The sequence below is a fragment of the Schistocerca cancellata genome, unplaced genomic scaffold (genome assembly GCF_023864275.1).
Source record: "Schistocerca cancellata isolate TAMUIC-IGC-003103 unplaced genomic scaffold, iqSchCanc2.1 HiC_scaffold_1147, whole genome shotgun sequence".
Classification (NCBI taxonomy): Eukaryota; Metazoa; Arthropoda; class Insecta; order Orthoptera; family Acrididae; genus Schistocerca; species Schistocerca cancellata.
The window spans coordinates 8331073-8336342 of record NW_026047146.1 but is presented as its reverse complement, the minus strand read 5'-3'; the positions used below and the strand labels follow the sequence as shown (position 1 = coordinate 8336342).

General features: G+C 40.2%; 1 pseudogene; it reads left to right on the top strand.

Annotated features, from left to right (window-relative positions):
• Positions 1-3238: 3238 nt before the first annotated feature.
• Positions 3239-3356, top strand: LOC126159817 (5S ribosomal RNA; annotated as a pseudogene).
• Positions 3357-5270: the final 1914 nt, after the last annotated feature.

Here is a 5270-nt window from a genome sequence, read left to right as displayed (position 1 = left end):
TGCCTGATGATTCGGTTAATGTTATAACCAAGAACCTGAAAAGTGCATTTGATTTTCAAAGACTATAACGGGAAATATCACATTATGGACAGCATAGTTATCTGACAAACTTATGACATACATCTCAGGACGAAATCCCAGGACCCAAGGAGCAACATAATTGTCTGATAATTCACAGGCCAACGACGGAATAACTCTTTCGCTGAAAATACCTCATTCTTATGCTTTTAAGGAGGGAAATCCAAATATGATACTTACTGTATTACCCACCATTTCTTCACGTTTCACAGCGATTTTTACCGAATTTAACAGCTTTTATATAGTTAAAATAATTTAAAAAGGAGGTGTAATGAATATAGATGACGTTGGTAGCACTGCTGAAAAACATTTGCTGGCAAAAAAAGCTGATTCTACCTTTTGTTAACAGATGGTGTTTTGTTTACTGTCAACCTAACCTCACTTTCCCCTTTCCTGTACATGTGCTAAGTACAATGTCTAATCGTGGTTGTAAAAACTCTGCTGACCGTTTTTGTTATATTTGTGGTGAATTTGTGATTAAAAAACACCAAAGAAACATTACAGACTCAGTGAAAAAGGTTTGCCTATCATACTTTGGGTCTAAACTTAGTGATCAAATAAAATCTTGGGCGCTACATAAGGTACGTTATGTGTGTGTTGAAGATCTGTGAAAATGGTCCAAAAAGGAAAAACGAAAGCCTTTAGATTTGCTGTTCCTATGATATGGAGGGAGCCAAGATATCATTCCAATGATTGCTCCTTTAGCACTGTTGATATTACAGGTCATAATTCGAAACAATGATGGTAATAAGCTAAATTAACCTTCCGTAGGGCATGGTGTATGTGTGCCAGTTCCTGAACCACCAGGTGATTTAATCTCTGTTCCAAGAGAAATATTTTCTAATGTAATATCTGATTTAGATGAACTAGACGATGATGAATTCCATTGTAATATAGAAAGTCTACAGCCCAAATTATTTACTCATACCCAGCTTAACGATTTGGTTAGGGGTCTGGGCATAACGAAAGAAAAAGCTGAATTCCTTGGCTCTAGATTAAAAGAAAAGATGTTATTGGCAGTTGGAACCAGCATATACATGTATAAAAAGAGAGGGCAGCAATTTTCCAAATTTTTTCAACAAGAAGGTGATTTAGTGTACTGCTCAGACATTCCCAGTCTGATGAATGAGTTTGGTTTTCACCAGGACCTTAAAATGATGGAAGAATGCTACTGAGGCCGCTGGAACACCAACATGATGGGGGACTACTGTTGGTCACTTTACTGAGAAGTTCAGCAAACCACTCATCGTAGAAAAAGCTACACAAGAAGCTTCAAAGGAAAAAGAGAAAGAAAATGCAAACCAATACCAGCTGACAAGTGAAACCTCTATTAGCTCATAACATTGTTTTATGTAGCTAACTGTAAATCCAAACCATGCTTATGTTGTAACAAAGCATTTCACTACTTTCTCTGTTCACCATATAACATAGGATTTTTATACTATATAGTAAAAAGCATATTGCTCGAAAAAACTAAGGCTAGATTTGGATTCAATTCTTAAAAATCTATAAAGATCAGCTATCAAAGTAAAAAAGTTTTTTTAAAAAAGGTTTTTCGTTGGTCTGCGTAGTATCTTACATAATTACCTGATGAAATGCTGACATATATTTCAGGATCCGTGCATAGTAGGAGGGTAACAACATAATATGATAATTAAAAATGCAGGTAATCGAACCAAAACATCTGAGGATCCATAGGTCTCACCACATAGCAGAGTTGTGTTATTGTGTGACACTACAGCAGTTGGGGGGGGGGGGACACAGCCACCTCAAGGGGTGTTGCAACGTGTGACCTTGTTGTTGGTATGACAGTATTGAGACTACTGTAACTGGCGTAATTAGAAGTGAACCTTGAATTGCCTTTAAAAGAACACTTCTCCTCTATTATCTAACTGACAATTGGGCATGAGCTAGTTGTGCACATTACGACTGTGGTAGCTTCATACAGTCCATCCACCGCATTGCTCCTGACCATTGTCTTCGAGCCAACAAAGGAACCATAATCGACGTTCACCATGCATCACATGAAGCAATCTAATGGATAAGATAACTAGACCTGGAGATGTAAGATTGTGCTAGACAGTGACTGTGCTCATTTGTTTACAGATGTTGTATACACATATTTGTTTCCATCATACAATAAATAAATAAATAAGTGAGTGCAGAAGATAAGGATACATATTATGTTTGTTAAGAAGTGATCCTAAGTCCATACATCCTGATTATAAATGTAACTTCTCATATTAAAAATGTAAAATACAAAAATATTGAAAGACGCTCAAGCTTGCCTGTCACCATTTGAAGACATCAAAATTGTGTGTGCTTGTCGGCGCCAGTCAAATATTGCCAGAATAATCGATATTTGTGCACATAAACATGCATAGTTACAATTCAAATAATAAAATAGATCTAGTATTACCATGATAAAAAATACAAATTATAAAATAAGAGCAGGATTGTGTAAAAAAAAAATACAAATCAAAATGCATATGTCAATTTTGCAGTAAATTAAGGCATACAGGTGCGATTCGTATATCTACTTCTTCTTTCAAAATCATTACCCAATATGGGAGAAAAGCATCTGCTTTTAACTCAAAAATTTTCCTTGACTTCCGAAAATCATTCGATACAGTTTCGTATGGCCGCCTAATCAATAAAATAACGAGAGCACGGAATATCAGTCCAGCTGTGTGACTGGACTGAAGAGTTGTTACCAAAAAGAACACAACGTATCAGTTTGAACGGAGAGAGGTCTTCACACATAAAAGAAACTTCGGGTGTTACCCAGGGAAATGTTACAGGACCGTCACTTTTCACAATACACGTATACGTGCCCTAGTATATTAAGTCGGAAGTTCAATGAGGCTTTTTGCAGGTGATGATATAGACAGAGACGTCAAAACGCTACAAAATTGTAGCGAAATGCTGAAAGGCCAACAAAGGATCGACGTTTGGTGCAGTAAGTGGCAGTTAACCCTGAATACAAACAAATGTGACGTATTGCGAATACAGACACAGCGAAAACCTTTAGTGTATGATTGCAAAGTTAAAGAACAATCACTGGAGGCAGTTACTTCCGTAAAATATCTCGGAGTATGCTTACAGAGCGATACGAACTGGAACGACCACATAAAATTAATCAGCATCTACGTCATACTCTGCCAACGGCCTTGCTGCAGTGGTATCACTGGTTTCCGTCAGATCACCAAAGTTAAGCGCTGTCGGGCTGGGCTAGCGTTTGGATGGGTGACCATCCGGTCTGCCGAGCGCTGTTGGCAAGCGGGGTGCACCCAGCACCTGTGAGGCAAACTGAGGAGCTACTCGATTGAGAAGTAGCGGCTCGGGTCTTGTAAACTGACATACAGTCGGGAAAGCTGAATTGCTTGACTCTAGATTAAAAGAAAAGAACTTATTGCCAGTTTGAACCAGCGTATACATGTATAGAAAGAGAGAGCAGCAATTTTCTAAATTTTTTGAACAAGAAGGTGGTTTAGTGTACTGCTCAGACATTCCCAGTCCGATGACTGGCCACATGCCCCTCCATATCCGCATCCAGTGACGCCTGTGGGTTGACGACGACACGACGGCCGGTCGGTACCGTTGGGCCTTCCAATGCCTGTTCGGACGGAGTAACATCACACTCCGCAATCCACGTAACGGTAGCTACTGTACCACTGACTGATCCCCCCTTCATCGCTCCTGTCGCGAATGGCGAAGCGTCTTTACTGGCTCTAATAACTCGAATGTTCTCATCGTGGTCACTTCGCGAGATATGAGATGGAGGAAGTAACATGTCGCCAGATTCTTATGGAAATCTAAAATCCAATAGGAAACCTCACTGTGATGCAGTACGCCTCTCTTGCAGCGGCTGCCATTGGAGTTTGTTGAGCGTCTGTGTGACGCCCTCGCGCGGAATAAACGAACCCCCTCTCTGTAGAATCTTCTCTGTCTCTTCCGTCAGTCCTACCTGGTATGTGCCCCAGACTGATGAACAATACTCAAGAATCGGTCACACAAGCGCCTTGTAAGCCACGTCTTGCGTGGGTGAGTTACATGTCCTTAACATTCTCCCTATTAATCTGTCTCGTGTCCAGTTTTCCTACTGATTGGATTATATGGTAGTTCCACATAAGGTCGCTCTGGATAGTTAGTCCTAGATATTTTATGGTACAGACTGTTTCCAGCAATATGTCATCAATAGTGTAGTTGTACAGTAGTCGATTTCTTTTCCTATGTATTCGCAGTATGTTGTATTTACTTATGATCAGGGACAACTGGCAAGAGCCTGCACCATTCATTAGTCCTCTGCAGGTCCTTCAGCAAATTGATACTCTCTTCTCGCGTCGCTACTCCCTTATACACTACCGCATTGTCTGTGAACAGTGTTAAAGAGCTTCCAGCTGTCACACTATCACATGAGGGTTCCAGAAGCGCTTGTTCAAAATTTAGTCTGCCACTTTGGTCACACACCCACGCACAGCAGACGGGGGAGTTAATGTTAGGAATGTCGTCTCCCACAACACGTTCACGGGGACGCACGGTGGTGCTGTGTGTGAGTTACGTCCACCCCACACTTCTCGCAACTGGTTTGTAGTCGACTTGCTTACCTGGCGTCTCATAGACGTTGCCCCAGTAGGTTTCTTCTCCTTCGGTCGCGATCTGTAACGTTTCTGCCATAAACAGTGCATAATTATGTGACAAGTGAGTAGGTTTAAAAGATAAGCATAATAAGAACAGTAGCATGTTAGGATGCCAACTATAACGTTTTATTTCAACAATTGCAAAATTAGTAAGACGATTTCTAGAGCCAGTCTCCCATTAATAATTAAAACTAGTTTCCTGGTCATTAATCATTAGTTCGCAAACACCGCGAAAGTCTCAAAAATGCTTCAGACGATATTAGAATCAACGTGAAATCGCACAAATATGTTTTCCGAGACAACTGCAGCAGTCTGCTCTATGTTTATGCGGACTTGCATTTGACACACCAGTTCGCGTGTTGCTACTTTCGAAACCGATCGTCGACTAGTCGAGAGATATCTTAACAGTTTGCCCCATCCTTCCCATCAATAACTGAAATTTATAATTATCATTTTCTGATGAACATAGTGATATTGAAATTATTATTAACAAGTGTTCAGTACAAGTAACGTTATCAGAACGGCTGGAGCTCCATATTAAAATTTAAACAG